Source organism: Lonchura striata, chromosome 4 (assembly GCF_050655825.1).
Source record: "Lonchura striata isolate lonStrDom1 chromosome 4, ASM5065582v1, whole genome shotgun sequence".
NCBI lineage: Eukaryota > Metazoa > Chordata > Aves > Passeriformes > Estrildidae > Lonchura > Lonchura striata.
In genome coordinates, this window is record NC_140706.1 from 25873023 (window position 1) to 25891878 (window position 18856).

The following is an 18856-nucleotide window of genomic DNA, read 5'->3' on the forward strand; positions in this document are numbered from 1 at the left end:
CAAAAGTTAATTATTAGACTAAAAAGTTCAGGCTTTGCTCAGCCGAGGGCTGCACTGGCACATTCCCAGGAAGCCAAAAGCTGTACGTGACTGGGATGAAATCAGGTACACTGCAGCCTATGTCAGAGAATATGGGTGAGAAGTCTGAAATGTGCTCCAGGCAAGCAGCAGTGTACAACTTCTCTTCACCACAAACCTGTACAGAAGTTTCTAACTTGTACAGAAGTTTTGATTGCTAAAGGTTTGTGCATGTATAAATGTCATTTGCGAAAGAGTTCTATATACAAAATTGAAGATCGTAGGACCACAGAATATCCTGTGTGGAAGAGACCTACAAGGATCATGGAAGTCAAACTCCTGGCCCAGAACAGGACCCAAGCATTCCACTATTTTTCTGAGAGCATTGTCCAAATGCTCCTTCAACAGGCCTGGTGCTGTGATCACTTCTCTGGGGAGCCTGTTCCATTGCCAAACCATCTTCTAAGTGAAGAATCTTTTTCTAATATCCAACCTAAACCTCTCCTGATGCAACTTCAGGCCATTCCCTTGGGTCCTGTCACTGGTCACCACAGGGAAGAGATCAGCGTCTGCCCCTTCTCCTCCCCTTCCAAAGAAGTTGCAACTGCATTGAAGTCTCCCCTCAGTCTCCTCCAGACTGAACAAACCAAGTGTCCTCAGACATTCTTCATATGGATTCCCCTCTAGACCCTTCACCATCCTTGCTGCCCTTCTTTGGATGCTCCTGAATAGCTTAATGTCTTTCTTACATTGTGACACCCAAAACTGTACACAGAACTCGAGGTGAGGCCGCCCCAGAGCAGAGCAGAGCAGAGCAGGACAATCCCCTCCCTTGCCCAGCTGGTGATGCTGTGCCTGATGCACCCCAGGACAGAATTGGCCCTCCTGGCTGCCAGGGCACTGCTGATTCATAGTCAACTTGCCATCAACCACGACTCCCAGGTCTCTTTCCACAGTGCTGCTTTCCAGCCTCTCATTCTCTGGTCTATACCCACAACCAACTGTCCCATGCCAGGTGCAGAATTCAGAATGTGCCCTTGTTAAACTTCAAATGGTTGGTGATTGCCCATCTCTGTAATTTGTCAAGGGCTCTCTGCAGGGCCTCTTTCTGCCCTTAAGGCAGCCAACAGCTCCTCCCGAATTTAGTATTTTTGGAAAACTCACTTAATATTCTTTTGATTCTTCATTCAACTTGTTTTTAAGTATGTTGAAGAAAGCTGGTCCTAAACTGAAGAGAACTGGAGAACTTCACTGGAGAACTCCCTGGAGAATTCCAATAGTGACAAGTCATCAGCCTGATGTAATCCCATTTACTACAACTCTTTGTACCTAAGATGGATCAGTAAAAGTAATTTTGAAAATTTACCCCAATTGTATTGAAGAAAATTTTCAGACACAAATGGTTATTTAGAAGATGTCAGTTTGAGCACAAAGAATTTAAGCTTATTTTTCAGAAACTGCTAAGCACATGCCTTCCAACTTCTGTTTAGAAAGACTTCATGCTGACTGTCAAAATCAAGCAATTTAATTCAGACAGTTTTGGTCACTCAGTACTGTCAAGCTGCTTTAAGTTCTACACCATGACTGATACCTGTAGGACAATCTTAGGAGTACATAAAAACCAATGCACCCACAGCTACTTTGTTTGCAGATCTGGCTCCAGGGTCGTGCCATAGGCAATCTCTCTGTTCTTTGCAATGATGCCAGCTTAAACACAGCTGGCCTCCTTCCTCATCAACTCATCACTGTCCTGTCATGCCACCCTGCCATGTGCAGGTGTTCTTCCTGCCAGGCTGGGAAGCAGGTTAGGGAAGGGATCCAACCAGACATTTCATCATGCAGCACAGGCAGCTGCCTGCACAGACACATTAAATGGAGTGACACAGAGGCAGGAATGAAAGGTGTGGGAGAGGTTACGGAGACGCTGTCCCAGAGATCTTTTCCCCCACTCCCTTTTGCTTTGCTCACTTTCTGCCAGCCTTGCCCATGGCACCACTTGGGCCCTCCCTACCCAAAGATGTGCTCCAAAGCCAAGAGAAGTTGCAGGCACAGGCCTGGAGAGCAACTCAGGCTAGAGCAGCATGGCTGGAGCTGAAGCCATGGCTTGAAGCATCTGCTGAAGCACCAGACACTGTGAACTGTTTGGAGGGGGTGGGGGGATAACCCAAGCCAAAGTCCTAGGATAGAACAAAAAAAATTTTCATTCTTCACAGGGCTTATTTTATGCACCTATTTGCTACTCAGAGTATTTCAAAATCCACTGGGGAAATGGCATGCACATTTTTCTCTGCAGGCAACATAACTTCAGCATGGACAAAACAGTACATTTCACAGAATTGTGGCAGAGAATCTTGAAAAACCAGCAACCTCCTCACAACATTGCCTTACATTATTTAATTTTTAATAAAATCAAATGCAAACAAACTCACTGCAGTGTGTCTCATTTTGTGAGCAATTAATGGCTGTCACAATATATGAAATGGCACCTTTTGCCTTCCAGTATAGTGTTGATACTACTTTTCACTCCCTGGTTTGATCAGCTGAGCTCTCATACCCCATACTGCTGGTATCTCAACAGATGGAAGTGGTTGCTAACAGCTTTAAAATATCTTTTTCTTTCTTAGGAATACCTCTTCATATGTTAAAAAAAAAATACTCAGTGGTTTAATTGGAACTACAAAATAAGAGCGGCCTAGGATGCATAAGTATAAGATGACGATTGGACTGGAAATGGTGATTACTATGAATAATCTCTTTTTGTTATTTCTCTTCTTCTGAAATGCATACATTTTGTTGGTAATCTGTCATATTACATTCTGGGAAGAAGGTAGATCTTTTTTCATCAGTAATTGTCTTGGATATGTTATTTAGCTACTACTGACCAATTCTGATTTATTGCACTTCTAAAAATAAATTGGCAATCCTAAAGGTAATTACAGAAGGATGAATACTACCATAAACTGAAAATACAAACATTGTCCAAAAAATTAAAAGTCAGCATTAACTTTCAGACCAGCTAAATGCACACAAAACTTTAAGGGTTCCCATTGCAGGCTCTCCCACTCAAAACAATTATACTGTTCTCAGTAGTAAAAATTGTACTGCTTGTACTTAAGAAAAACATAATTATTATCCATCTTATCTCTAGATCCCTAGAGTGCTGCATTAGAGAGCACAAGAGGGATTCAAGTTAACTATGATTTCGAGTCTCAAACTGATAATGCTAATATATTTCATTTCTCTACCATGTTACATTAACATGACACAAGAATAAAAAAAAATCCTTTTGACAAAATCGAGGTTAAAAAATAAAAACATCAGTAAATGTCTGCACCTGGTTGCTACACTGAATTATCTCTGCTATGAAGATTTCAGCAGATTAGAACCAGTTTCCCAGGTCGCAAGATCAGCCTTTGAATCTGCATTTGGTCACAGAAACCTGCCTTATTTGGGGTTATTTCCAAGTCAATGGCTTTAAATACATTTCTGCTTGGCTCAGGGTAACTGAATCCCCACCTATTATTCTGAAAGTTCTTTTTCAGAACAGCACTACTCCATTAAGAAGCCCCTGTAACAGCCACAGTTACCTCTTAACAAACCTATATATCACTACTTTTCTTCATTACAGTATGAGATTTTCTGCACATTTTCCCTGTCCCCACTTCCCCTCAAACACTCCTTTGTTCCCAGACCATCCCTCAGAACATGAAGCTGTTTGCATGACACATTGTTATCTTGTTATAAACACTGTGGGAGTTTCAGGCTGACACCCAATATAAACTTTTCACAATATGACTGGTGCCAAGGAATTGCCCTGTTCCCTGCCAACTGTAGTTACACAATAACAAAGACAACCTAATCTGCAGAGATGCTGAAGACTCAGAATTCCGGCAGAAATCAGAAAGAGTTACAGATACTCAGCTTTCCTCAGGGCAGGAAAACTTTAAGTATCAAAATATCTGCATTAGCTTGTGTTTCTCATCTTCCCATTATGCATCTGTACAGCCATGAAGTTACCGTACATCTTCCTCAAAACAAATTAAAACAATTGTTCAGATAAGCCTTCTAAGTCAATATTGGTCCAAATGCACAAGGTATATTTTCACTTGTAGACAGAGCTTCTTATGCATGCCACCTTCTCCAGTTTTCACTGGGGAAAACTGAGCCACTAAGTGATGTGGTAAGCTCAGGTGTTGCAACACTACCCACCCCACGTATCTTCTGGTTCCCACTCCCACCTCCCAGATTGTGTCTGTTTATTGAAACAATTAGTCACTGTAAGCACCTTTAACATTCAAAAATTTTAAAAATTTATTAAGTTCACAGTGCAAGTTCTAGCGAGCAGAAAAGAGAAAATGCATCCAGTCTGATCAGGGCATCTCTCAGCCAAATGTAACAAGCAATTGTCACTTTTTAAGGCACAAATCTTTGCACCACACATAGTTGTGGAGGGGCTCACCAGAAAAAAACATGTTCTGAAAAACATACTTATCGCATTGATAACAAAAGGAACACTAGGAGGAAATATTTGTAGCTCAAAAGAAAAATGAAAGCAAGGTGGAACTGTTTTCTGAGTTTCAACATCTCCTTAGTGAGGGCAAAATTTCCCTAAGAATTTGTGTCCTTCGGTGCAAAGTCTTAATGAAAGCCAATGGACAATCAAGACAGACAATCCCTCTAACTAAGAAGCGTCCTCAGCTTTCTCACTTAGATTTCCTGCATCATGTACAACTGCTCTCTTTCAGATTTGGGAGACATCAATCCAAACCCATGTCAACTCCAGATCTGGATACTTAACATTCAAAATATACTTCCTAGGGCAGGAGATTAAAAAAATATATATAGAATATTCACCACTTCAGTTGTTGAAAGTATCAATCAAAATGTCGATTTTAAAAGCCCAAGTGGTACCTTGTAATCCCTCCTCAAATCTGTAAATTTCAGAATGTTTTTCCTCCTTCATTTTAATTAGTTCAGATCAGTTTGCTGATCAAGCTCATATCGTGTCCTTGCAATTGTCTGCAGTGGAGCAAGTGAACAGGCAGCACAGTGCTCCTCTGGGTAGAGAGCAGAAACAGTGCAGAAGGAACAAGGAAAGGAGAACTCCTTACCCTATTTTTTCTGCTGGAGCTTCTGTTGCTTTACCATGAAACCATGAACTGAGTTACATGTGAACAGTTATTTACATAAGTATCCAGCACAGGCTTATTTGAATAATTACTACTCAATGCAAGAAAGGGTTGCAAAATATACTCTTGTATTGCCTTTTTGCCCCACATCTATGGTTGTAGATTCAAACTCCAAAAAATAAAATACAATTATTATTAATCCCTGTTCAAAAGGTAAATTTCACAGAAATGCAAATACAAAAAAAAATACACTATAGTAAAAATCTGTCATAATTTTAAAATTCAAGTTCAGGGAAAAATACTGTAATAATATACAAAGTGTATCATATCCAGAAAAAGGAGAAGTAAAAAATATTTAGAAATATTTAATTTTTTTTTTCTTTTTTTTTTTAACAGCATATTCTCAGAAACCACTTCAATCATAGGCAAGTTTGGGCTTTTTTAAACTGTGAGAAATGTAATTTGGGGGAACTACTTTCTAAGAGATTTCAAAATTATAGCCAAAGTTTTGCAAAAGCTTTGTTTTTCTTTGAAAATCAGCCAAACAATAAATGGCTAATTTTATCTACACAATCAAACCCTGTGAAAATAAAATTCATATTTGCCTATATGAAATTTAGGTTTAAAAGTAAACAGGCAAAGGAGTAACTCTGTAACAACTCTGACTGGAGATTCTGAGACCATGTGATGTTGCAAAATATCCTTTATTCAGCTGAAAGGTACTCATGTACACACACAGAAGGAGCATCTTATCACAATCAGAACCAGTTTTCCAAAATTTCTTGGAAACAGGCTCACTGCATTTTACAAAATACATAATTTGTTTCCTTTTGGCCTTCTAACTTAGGGAGTTGGGGTAAGCAAAGAAAACAATGATGACAAGTGATGGTCCCTCTTAGGGTCAGTTGGCATTGAGGTGGTTTATCACACCAAACTGGAGCATCAGCGCATCAACCACTGCAAAAAGGGAAGTGCATTCCAGGGAATGCACAGAACAGCTCGGGAAAAACTGTAAGAGCAAAAAAAAGTTTTCTTTTCCCCTTACAACAATGATTTAGTTGAATGGCATGTACACATTTCGAAATAATTTATAAAGTCAGCTGTTGCTCCTTACTGGGATTGCCTACAAGCCATACACTCCAGTTACTAAGTTATCATTTCACAGCTTTAGAACGTACCTTCTTCACAACTAAATTATTCAGGAAATTTATGAAACAAAAATTACATTACTACCATGCATGATAAAAGCAATATGTTCACACTGGCATTTTTTACTTGAAATTATTTAGTACTAAGTTTAAGTTAGCAACACTACGAGATACCATACAAAAGATGGACTAATCAATTTTCACTATCCTCAACAACTTCTTATATTTTTATTCATTCCTCTAGAGCTGAGTACTTGTGGTTTTCTTATTTTTTCCACACAAAAACTTTGCAATATTTATAAATTTGCATTGACTATTTTGCCTTCAGTTTATTCAGACCAAAAATCTCTATAATTTGTAATGTTATCTGCTGCAAGACAATAAAGCTGAAAATTAGTTTGTGACGTGGGAAAACAAGGCACAAAAAAAAAAGACTTTGAAACTTCAGAATTTGATATTAACCCTTAAAAAGGAGACAGCAGATTTTCCCAGGTCCAGATTTCGTAGCTTAGGTTTCTTTTCATAAATACTATGTATAAAGCAAAGTGAAAATGGCAAACTATTTTCTGTTGTCATCCAGCAGGTTTTGCCCTCTATAGTGCCATTGCCAGGACTTCAGGATGCTGCAAGAAATTTACTATAGCTGGCAAGATGAGGCAGAGCATAGAGATTGGCTTAATTCACTTGTGCAGCATAAAGGTCTGGTGAAGAATATTGGCTTGGTTTACCTGCACAAATGTAACTGACCCTCACCTGACAGACAAAAGGTCTATATAGATAAATATAAAAGTAAGTAAGATATAAAAGATAAAGTAAGAACAGAAAGGGAAGGACAGGGGCTGAACTGGGAAGAGTTACGTGGTGTACAGGTCCCTTTCACATGTTTATGTACCTTTGAAAAGAAACAGTCCACTTTATTCTGGCAAGTGTTTCCAAAATACAGTTAGAGAGGGATGTGGAAGAGCTAACTCCAAACTGGCATGGCACTGGTTTAGAGGAGCAGAAGCTCCTAAAGAGCAGAGTCTCTATGTTTCACTTCTACATAGACCAAGGCTACTCCACCACTACCCCACTGGTTGGACATTTAGTAAAGCAGAGTGCTGCCTCAGCCTTTTTCCAAAAAATCCCCTGCCAGTAAGGGAAGAGAAATGGTAACACCCACTTACTAAAGAAACAGTCAAAGATGAGAGTGGCAAACAAAATGGGCGATGTTTGTGCAAAAGATTTTCCTACTTCTCCAGGAAGTTGAAGATTTAGAGGGCTGCAAAAATAAATGATCTATTAAATCAGAGGTTGAACCTAACTCTGTTAAGGAATCCTAAAGCCCACTATCAAGAAGGACAATTGCTTTTGTACACAAAAGTGCAAGTATGAGAAAAACAAATCAAACCTATAGGAAAGAAAAATATAAAAAGAAAAGAGGCCAACGGTGCCTGAGGGTATCCTTCTTTTCAACTACCATAAAGGATTCAACTTAATTAACTTTATTCACAATTTGAACTTGTCTTCTCAAATGTTATACAATCTCAGATTAGCATGTGATATGTAGACCAAAAATAAGCTTGATTTATTTCAGTATCCAAGACACTCTTTTGACATGGTCTAATTAACATACTGAAATACGTACAAATTAGGACTGTCTTTATGTACAGGGAATGACTAACACTTCCTCAGTTATTTCTCTTTCCAAACACTCCAAGATCTTTTCTCCCCTAAACAACTGCTTTTCCTCCACCTACTAAAGAACTACTTGTTCTCCACCTTCTAGACTCTGTGGAAGCTACACAGTAAGAAATACTTCAACAAACATGAGAACTTGTACTGAAGACAAAGCTGAGAAGCTGACTCAGATGATGAACTACTGGACCCATCTCACATGACAACTAATGGGTGTATTTACCTTCAAAGTCTTTCTTTTGAGGTAGTATTATAAAGTTACTCGATAGACATTGTTTTTTCACACCTACTGAGCAAGTAGTCCTAACTGACAAGGCCCAGTAGGTGTGAAAAAGCAACATTTATCCATATCTAAACAATATATCTAAAGTTACAGGTCAGAACTGCCTTCTGTGCAGAAAAAACACAAGGCAGTGAGGAGGGAACAGAAAATATCCAAGATGCATTTGTCACATTTTCCTGTGTTGCTTTCACTAGGACACATCCCCTCTGCTACGAAACCAGCACAAGAAATCAAACACAAAATGAACAGCCATTTACATTTCAGCTGAGATGTACTGCCCTTCCCATGCGTGGCAAAGTAGTGGTGTTGGCAAGGTCAGCATGCTTATCTTGTGATTCCAGACTCTCTTACCCTGTTATGTTGGATAGGTGTGCTTATTTTGGCTGGGGTAGAGTTAACTTTCTTCACAGTGGCTAATATGGGGCTGTGTTTTGAAACTGTTGATCACAATGTTGATAATATAGAGATGACTTTTTAACTGCTTGGCAGTGTTTGCACAAAGCCAGGACCTTTTCTGCTTTTTGTTCTGCCACACTGGCAAGGAGACTGGGGATGCATGGGAAACTGGGAGAAGACACAGCTGGAACAGGTGACCCAAACTGAACAAAGAGATGTTCCAGACCATATGACATCACCTCAGTATATAAAGTGGGGAGAAGAAAGAGGAAGTGGAGACATTTGGAGTTATGGCATTTGTCTTCCCAAGAAACTGCTTTACATGCTGTAGACCTGCTTTCCTGGGGATGGCTGAACACCTGTCTATCCACAGGAAGTATTGAAAGAAATCCTTGCTTTTACTTGCATTTCAGCCACTTGCTAATAAAGTCTCCCCATACAGGACTGAAAAGCTAGGCTGTAACCTTGAAGAATTTCTTCTTCACATACAGTGCATCCTAAGCAATGAGGAACACCAAAGGACTTCAGCTTCATTCATCTCAATATATAAGTTATTAATTCAGGGGAATAGTTTCTCACTAAAGCTGAAAATAAACACAACTGACACACGGCTGTGGTCTCATGTTTTCCCTTTCTTCTGGTTAATGCAAGGTAGGGAGCATCTCTACCAAAGCAGCTTGTTATCTCTGCTCTCCTTGATGGCACATCTCAGATGTGCTGAGGTGTTTCAACTGTTGCAAGTTAAACAGGGAATGGGAGCACTTGCCAGGTGTCACAAGACATTTATGGTCTTAAGGAACAGCATTCAGTTCAAACAAACTCTGAGATACTATGCAATGCAGTCCTTAATGCTTCACGGGATCTTACTCCACTCTGCTATCTGTGGTGAGACACAAAGATATTGGAGATTCAATCAAACATCATCAGAACTTGGGCTCCTGTAATCCAGTCCCATTGAGGACAAAATTACAAGTAAAACTAAGGAACTGCAAAGGTAAGATAAGACAGTCCTTTATGGTTAGGTCTCAGCTTTTCATAGGGAGTGCCTGCATCACACTCACAGTTAGTTTCGGGTTAAGAGATTCAGGAAAGTAACTAAACCAAATTGAGGGCATTTTGCTGCTTGTCCATGACTTACTTTTTCCTCAGAAAGCTGTAATCCCTTTCATGGTTGGAGAGAGTGCCTTGGTGGGAAGAAAAAGCTGCTGTGGTGGCAAAGAGGCTGCCTGCACAGAACGATGGCCCTCCTCCCACTGCTCTCACACTCCACAGCCTTTCACTGTGTCATTCTCCCAAACTCCCTGCTGATAAAACAGACCCTCACAGTTCATCTGACACACTGGAGCTGTAAATATGTCTCCTTCCAACAAACGAATCTGCTTTATTCAAGGACCACTGAGGATGACTGATTACCAGCCTGCAGCTCTGAGGAGGAGATGGTCCTCATAGCTGACCACGACAAAGCAAATAGAACCATCCTAGCCAGCCATGGTCTGAATGAAACAGCAAAATCTCATGTGGCTACATAACTAAACATGTAAAAGATTATGTGTAAGGAAGCTGAATTCAAGTTCAGCTTCAATAGCAGTTTTGAACCAGCCACTCTTCATACTGGAGTGTTAGATCTCTTCATGTTAAAAAAAATATTTTAAGCATCTTTTCTGGATACAGATTAGGTAGAAATTTTAATTTCAAACTATCCCAAAGTATAAGTAAAATTATCAGTTTAGAGGATCTCCTGTGAGACAGAAAAAGGCCCATTCAGCTCAACTCACTTTGCACATCCCTTGAACTGGGTCACACAATTCAAAGCAGGAGAGTCCCCACCCTTCTCCTCCTCCTGCCATGGCACTGGAGACCACGGATGTGGTCTGCAAATTCAGCTAGGAAGAGATGTTCAGAATAAGGGTGGGGAGGCAGGGAAAACACACACAGTTATTTTTTCTCCTGCCAAGACATGGGGCTTGCCCTGTGATATAGGACATCCTGTAATTCACAGGACAAGTAGCAACCTTGAATATATTAATATACGTATTATAATTATCTCACCTACCCAGTAAGCTAGCACAGTGAACCTGACAAGATTTGTTCACAGGGTTGCCTAGGACAAATTTACAATGTTCAGCTAAAATGAAAGGGCAGGTATCACCTGGGTCTGATGGTGAGTAATGTGGCTATCCTGTGGAAGGAAAAAAAACCCCGGAAACAACTAAGACAGCCTTTTTTTGTTTCATAAACTTAAATGGTCAGGAGTTTATCCCAGTCTAGTGTATAGAGCACACTCTGGAAGTTCCCCTGGAAGGGCAGGTTCCCAGTGTCCTGCCCAGACCCTCTTTCAGAAGGAAGAATCCTGCTTCCTTTACTACCCCAAAGCCATGTTTTTCTGCCCTACACTCAATTGAAAACAAGGCCTAGATCTTACAAATTAATCAGATCACAGCTTGTAATAGGCACAAGGCTGAAAAAAAACCCTCCTCACAGGAAACTCAGTTGTGACCTACTTGAGCCTACATGAAGTTTTACCCTATGTGTGGCAAAGTGGTACCCATTCACATATCTGCTGATAAGAGAAATGGAAATGAGAAAAAAGCAGGAGTGCCAAGAAAGCCTTTTCTCAGGTCCCACATGCCTCAGCATGCGATTTTATTTTTTCTCCTTTTTTCCTGCATTTGTTTAATGTTGCATAGGATTTTTGCCTTAAGAGCTGAAAGAGAGTAGCCCAATTGGCAGTCTGGTGCTTTGCTTCAGCAGAGGAGCTGTGACCACAAACATGGCCAAACACTTCTCCTTCCCCTCACCAAAACCCAAGTCCCACAGCTGGCCTCAGCAGATGGAAAACAGCTCTTGTACATCAGCTGTTGGCCAGGCTCAGACTCTCCCGGAGCAACTCCTCTCTCTGCAGCAGGCTCCTGAAAACCCTGTCTCCCTCCCACCACACAAAGGCAGGACCACGCTAAGCACGAGATTTACTGAACTGCCCAGAATACAAGACAGTCATGCAACCAAGAAGTGTCTTTTCAGCAACGACATTTCCTCCTAAATGTTTGGGTATTGTCCAAACCAAAGACAACTTCTAGGTAGTGTCATTCTTCCTAAGAAAGGTAAATCTTGCCCGTGATGGACAGACCTACTCTCAGGAGACTTCTGTAATTCTTCCCAAGATTTCACAACCCCTTCTGAACACAGCAGCCACTTCAAAGTACTCATAAGAAATGGCTCTCTCTCATTCCACCTCCATCCCCAGGAAATGCAAAACATGCTTCCCTCCACACAAAGCACCTTCTAAAATGAGACTATTGGCACACCAGTACGTAGTTGCCTATCTACATTTCAAGGTTTATCTCACACATTGTTTTTTCTGACTCTGAATCACAGCCATTCGGCTGAGCCAGGGCAGGGAATGACTGAGAACTGCCAGTGCCCTAATGGCCACAGGGCACTGCTCAGTTCCTCTTCTGCCACACCAGACAAAGACCAGACATGTCCACCCAAACACTCGTTTCCCTCACTTGCACACTGCTTTCCTTCCTAATGCTTTTCCCTTTAGAAATTACACTTAGGAAAACAGATCAGAAGCAGGAGAGCAGAATTCTCCTCTGCCTGAGGGCTGGCAGAGCAAACTGGTGATTTGCTGCTAGAAGTAAACCACTCCATTAACAAAAGTACATTTCTTGAGACCTGACTGACCATTTGGTAAAACACTGGTGCAATTTCATGGGTTTCTGGAGAGTTATATCATATTTCATTATATCAGTAATATCTCTAATGCCTAGTGCTAGCATGAAGTCCTGGCCAGGAGAATAAGGGTAAATTGGGCTGATCTCCCTGCAGTAAGAAGCAGGATGCATCCAGTGTAGTGAGAGTCTATCCCTTGCATTTTGCATAATGGAGATAGCTATGGGTATTAACATATTTCATGAACTTCATCGCTCTAATTTCCATGGTGCAGCAACTGACTGACCATTGCCAAGACTTTCCAGACAAGGTATCAGTAATTCTGTGCAAATAGATGAATCTAGATAATAATAAAAATATATGTAGCACAAATACAAAAATATATGACATATGTTCTTGATGAGCACATATGTAATTAGAAATATAAAAGGTCCACTACCTTACGCTTTCTTCATTGTACCAACCTGTACTCCACTCTGTTTGAGTACTGTTTTCCATATTTTTCAGTTTTTATAGTTCCTTATACTATTTCTGCAGGAGAATCATTGTAGACTGCTACAACTGATTCTTTGGCATGCACAAATCTTCCTTTTTCAAAGAACTGTTCCAAAAAGGTAATAGGTTAATGAAAAAAGTCAAACTAAGCAAAAGTAGAAAAACATCCTAGCCATCAATGGTTAACAAAGGCTAAAGACTGTTTTCCATGACCTTTGCATTGACAGCAGGCAGCACAGACTTCTATTGTCTAAGAAACAGAAAATGTTTTGCATATTTGAGGTATAAATATTTGTATGAAACTTACACTATCTGCACCTTATCTTGGGCATCCACTTTGTAAGCTAACACAATACAAAGGTAATAAATCTACAAGTTGCACCTATATTTGATGGGGGGGAAGAGTTTTCTTGATGATTCCAAGTAATTCTATTAAATTAACCATTTTTCAGTTATTTTAACTTCATTATAGGTTATCACATATCATGGTGTTTCTAACTACAATGTTGTTCAGGGCAAGATGAAAAAATATGAAGCTAGTATTGTTTTATCAGCTCTATTATTTTTGTCTCTTTATCTACTGTAGACAGCCTGGTGGATACACTACAATGTCAAATTCACAATGCTTACAACTAAGTACTAAACTGTGATTTAACTTAGGACATAATTCAAACTGCCACACAGTAAATGGTTTTAAAATAGTTCAAAGAGTTTAAAAAATCTACTTTAATATAAAAAACAAAAGTGGTACTCCTATAAATTTTGAAGGGCCAATAAAAGCAGGTCTGTCAGTTGATAACCAGAGTTCCTTCAAGACAGAGGTGTAACTGCCAGTATAGTTTTGATTTGCACACCTATGAGTTTATCTTATCAAAACAAAAAGCATGCCAAACATAATCACACTGCTCTGCTTTCAGTGGTTTCAGCAGGCAAGCTCACATAGAAATCAAACATTTGGTTCAAAACAATCATAATATTCTTTTCGAAATTTAAAGTAATGTATAAGGCATTCTTTCAATAAGAACTAAGTGCAGAGATAGACGTGATCATTTAATGATAAAATGTATTTCACAACAAATAAACCCCAGAGAAACATGAAGCATATCAGAGAAGAGTCTGATAGCAAATGGGCCCTTTCCTGCTGCGGTCCCCTTACAAGCCATAACCACCAAATGGCTATGAGTAACCCCTGTCTGGGAGCTACCTCCCCACCTACCAGAGCAGTACCCAGCAAGCAAGACCAGGACACCTAAAGGGCTCCTCTGCACCGGTGAAATGATCTGAGCAGCACAGCTGGTGTACCAAAAGGAAAAAAAAGCATGTGGTTTCTGATAGCCCAAAATACTCTAAACATTTATGTAATAGCAGTAAGTAATAACCCATCTTCCAGTCTCTGAAGAGTTCTGAGAAACTGAACAAAACATCACCTTCTGTCAAAGGTGAGACAGAATATCAGAAACACATACTCTAAAATGAAAATAAATGCTCCAGAAGCAAGTACTCACAAGACACATTTTGCCTGCATTTCTACCACAGTCAGTTTTTCCACCTATAAAAGCTACATGTATTTGACTCATCAAACAACCCTAAGTATTTCAGATTAGCAACTGTCATTTAACGCAGGGAGCTCATGGCCATGCCTGTACTAAAAGTTCCGTTTACAGCTCAAATAATTACCCGTTCCAACTTTTAAGGGCACAGAAAGGAAGCCTGTGGAAAAGCACCATGCGAGTCTCGTCACCTACTGAACAAGCAGCAGGTGTGCTGTATCCCAGCACAAAGCTATGTAAGAGCATGTGCTGCCACGAAAGGGTAATCCGATGTGGGACAGAAAGCAGGAGGAATTATTAGGATAACTGAACTCAACAGAAAGCACTACTTCCCTCGAGACGAGGCAAAACAGTCTTAGCAAAGCACAGAGCTTACATGGAAGTAAGACTCGGAGAAGAAAGTCACATAAAGAAATACTCATCAGTGTTGGCTTTCAAACGGATTTGGCAGCCTGGGCCACGGCTCCTTTATATTACGCAGTTAGAGCAATGTTAAGCGAAGGTTTGAACGCCGGCTTTCGCCGCCGCTCCGCTTACGGCTGCTGTGCCAGCTGCGCGGCAGCAGGCGCTCGGCGGGCGCGGGGCAGCTCCGGCCGCGGGGCAGCTCCGGCCGCGGGGCAGCTCCGGGCGCGGGGCAGCTCCGGCCGCGGCGGCTCCGGGCGCGGCGGTCCCGGGCGGTCCCGCGGCGGGGCCGGCTGCCCGCGCTGGGCAGCCCGGCCGGCGGCGCGCTGCGCGGAGCCGCCCGCTCCCTCAGCGGGCCGGCACCCCCGCCTCGCCTTACCTGCCTTACCTGGGAGTCCGGCCGCCGTCGCGGAAGGAGTCCGGGTGCCGGCGGCGCGGAGGGAGGCGGAAGGAGGGAGGGAGGAAGGGAGAGAGGCACCAAGGGAGAGAGGCACCGCACTGCCTCGCTCCGGCCCGGGAAGGCACCACCTCCTTCTCCCGCCGAGCTTGGCTCCCCGCGGAGGAAGCAGCGGGGGCAAGCGCTGCGCGGGGCGGCCGCGCTTGTCTGGGCGCCCTCCGCGCTTGGGGCGGATGCGGCACTGCGAAAGCTGAACTGAGCTGTCTCACACCCACTAGATCCGTCGGGACCTGCCTGGAATCCTGTCCGAGAAGTACAAGAAAAAGGCAAATTACATAACTCGGAGCAGGTTGCAAACTCTCCCTCAAAATCTAGGTTCTTGGCCCCAGCTGGCTGTAAACTGTGTGACAGCTGTGCTTTGACTACAGCATTTCTCTCAGCAAACCACGTGAGAACGAGTGCTCTCAGGGCTCCGGGCTGGGCCGTGCTGTGGCGGTGGGCACAGCATTCCCCCATCCCGAGCGGGCTGTGCACCCTGAGGCTGCTCCTTTTCAATGCCCATCGCAGATCTGCTCATGTCCCAGTGACCCCCAGGGTTACAGTGCCTTCCTTCGTAATTAACCACGCTCAACAGTCACCCCAAACCTACAGCCAGAATAACTGAAGTGGCTTTTTGCACCCCTCAGGTGCCTGTGTTGAACTTCAGAGTTCAGGGTCTGTACTGAAATGGCACGTAGGCTCTTTACCTTCTTTCCTTCTCTTAGCCCAGTCTGACCGACAGAAACTGTCACTGCAAAACCACATTGAAAGAAAAAAATCGTGTAAAGTTCAGTGGAAATACATCTCTCACATACATTTCAGCCAGCCTAGAGGAAAGCAAGCAAGGTCTATGGTGTTTGCAAAAGAATCATTTTGTTGTGATTAGTGTGTAATAGCTGTATTAACACAGATGTCTTTCAGTTCAGCTCAGAGGAAATTACTTACAGAGCCTTTGTTTTCAGTTGAGGGATTTCCTCCAACTTACTTTGGCACTGTGGCCATGTCTCCCATGCCTGTTATACTACTGCTGAGACCTGGGAATCACAGGGCAGAATGCTGTGGGGGGGGGCCCTCTGTTTTAAATACATGGGGAGTCTCCTTGCAGCCACTTTATGATGACTAGTACCACCAGCCCATGTCACCACTCCCGCTTCCCTCCATATCCACGCATTTGTGGTAGCACACACTCAGGCATCCATTCAGACATCTTTACCCACTGCCACTGACTGATGTGGTCACACCCCCTCTGCTGCTGTGGCATAGGGAAAGGGCAATAAAACCGAACAGTTGCTTAAAGGAGGAACTTGAAATAGCTTTGCCCCATATGGTGCCCTTTTTGAGCTCTAGAAAGAAGTAGCATCTAGCAGAGAACTAGATTATGTGTTATGCTACACTATGACTTAACCAGCAGCAGGTACATTACCCCTGAGGCTTCACTCCAGAGCTGTAGCAGAAGCAAAGGGATAGCAAGGCACATCTCTGTGGTTCAAAGCATGTGGCCATTGCCATGCTGAAGTTGTTCTTCTTACAACTATTGATCAGGAGTTAACTGCTTTGATGTTGATCTGCCAACTGACAGAGCATTTGCGGTGGACATGTCGATCACAAACTTTCTTGCAAACTTTATGGAGTTTGCAGTTCTCAGTTCCCTTCCTGAGTTTTTCTACCACAATGGCAGAAAAAGAACATCATCAGGACAGTGGAATCAAAGCAACTACAGGATGACACTGCTTCTCAGGATTTTGCTCTACTACTAAGGAAGAAGTAGTGGTGAAGAGTCCTTGTAGCAAAGTCTCGAGGAGGAAGTCTCCACCTTGGGAAAGACTGAGATTTCTGAAATTTCAGGCCCACATGTTGTGTGAAGTACCAAAGAAGAAAGACATACACAAGCTGGATGGCAACTTTAATAGACCACCTTTTCCAGCACTTTTTCACCTATTGATGCTTCATCATCTCATGGTTCATGCCCATTCTCTCTTTGAAGACAGTGTTGTTCTTTTGGGTGTGCTCTTGGGTTCAAAAAGCCACTCTGTAATATTTTTTAGACAGAGAGAGGCATCTCTACCAGTCCCTTGATCACAGAGGGGTTCTTTTTCCTTTACATGCCTGTCAAGTGCTCTTTGTCCCTACATTTCTCAGAGGATTCTGTCAATTTGGTCACCAAGCATTTTCTTTGTTTATTTCTTTTCCCTCAGTTGCTGTGGGCAGAGATAACACTCTTAAGAGGGAACCCTGTGAATGAGAGAAAAATTGCAGTTATTCTTCATTTCCCCTATCAGCAAATGTGCTGGTTTTCATTTTTCCATAGCTTTGACCCAGAGATTTTGGGAGTGATAATTGCATTCTGTCACTGAAAGTAACTAAACTGTGGAGTGTAATAGAGACCTACCATAAAATACTCTTTCTTGCAGTAAATATTGTTGTCTTGAAGGTGTATGCCAGTTCAGTGCCAGCTACTGGGTTGTGTTTTGTTGCAGTAAATGTGAGCATGTATCCTAGCTGTGCCACAGTTTTGAGGAGACGTACATTGTGTCAAGAAGCAAAACCATCATATCAACATAGCAACAGGTTGGGACACTGGTGCAGAGTACTATCAGCTGTGTTATTCTGGTAAAATGTGTCTGTTATAGACAAATGCCACCCTAGGGAAAGGTACTTGCCCAATGGGATTATGGAACAGATCATGTTGAGTGCGATCACAAGACACATACAGGACAACCAGGGGACCAGGCCCAGCCAGCACAGGTTTAGGAAGGGCAGATTCTGTCTGGCCAACCTGATCTCCCTTTTATGACCAGGTGACCCACCAGGTGGATGAGAAGGGCTGTGGATGTAATCTGCCTGGACTTCAGCAAAGCCTTTGGTACTGTATCCCACAGCATCCTCTGGGAAAAGTAGGCAGCTGACAGCTTGGATGGGTGTACCCTCTGCAGAGTCAAAAGCTGTATGGACAGCTGGACCCAGACCGTGAATGGTGTTACATCAGCTAGTGGCAGTCCTTAGTGGTATTTGCCAGGGCTCAGTATTGGGCCCAGTTCTGTTCCATATCTTTATCAGTAATTTGGATGAGGGAATCAAGTGCACCCTCAGCAAACTCACTGATGACACAAAACTAGGTGGCAGTTGATCTGCTGAAGGGCAGGGAGGCTCTGCAGAGGGATCTGGACAGGCTGGATCACCAGGCTAAGACCAGTGGTGTGAGGTTCAACAAGGCCAAGTGGTGGGTACGGCACCTGGGTCACAACAACCCCCTGCAGGCTGGGAGAAGAGTGGCTGGAAAGCTGCCCAGCAGAAAAGGACCTGGCGGTGCTGGTCAGCAGTGGCTGAACATGAGCCAGTGAGTGCCCAGGTGGCCAAGAAGGCCAATGGCACCCTGGCCTGTATCAGCAGGATCAGGACAGTGATTGTCCCCTTGTACTCGGCACTAATGAGGCTGCACCTCAAATCCTGTGTCCAGTTCAGGCTCCTCACTACAAGATGGACATTGAGGTGCTGCAGTGAGTCCAGAGAAGGGCAATGCTGGTGAAGGGTCTGGAGCAAAATTCCTATAAGGAGTGGCTGAAGGAGCTGGTGGTGTTTAGCCTGGAGAAAAGGAGGCTTAGAATGGACCTTAGTGCTCTCTACAACTACCTGGAAGGAGGTTGTTG

At 42.7% G+C, this 18856-nt stretch overlaps 1 protein-coding gene across 3 annotated transcripts in view; it reads right to left on the minus strand.

Moving 5' to 3' along the window:
* Positions 1–15809, minus strand: part of TEC (tec protein tyrosine kinase) — a 44675-nt gene extending 28866 nt beyond the window's left edge. Inside the window, exon 1 of one of the 3 annotated variants that reach the window (XM_085577850.1) lies at positions 15153–15809. The gene's annotated coding sequence lies outside the window, so the exon portion shown is untranslated. Of the gene's footprint in view, positions 1–14747; positions 14980–15152 lie in introns of those variants that run through there. The other 2 variants (XM_021556054.3, XM_085577851.1) reach the window with 2 other exon arrangements.
* Between the last annotated feature and the right edge of the window lie 3047 nt (positions 15810–18856).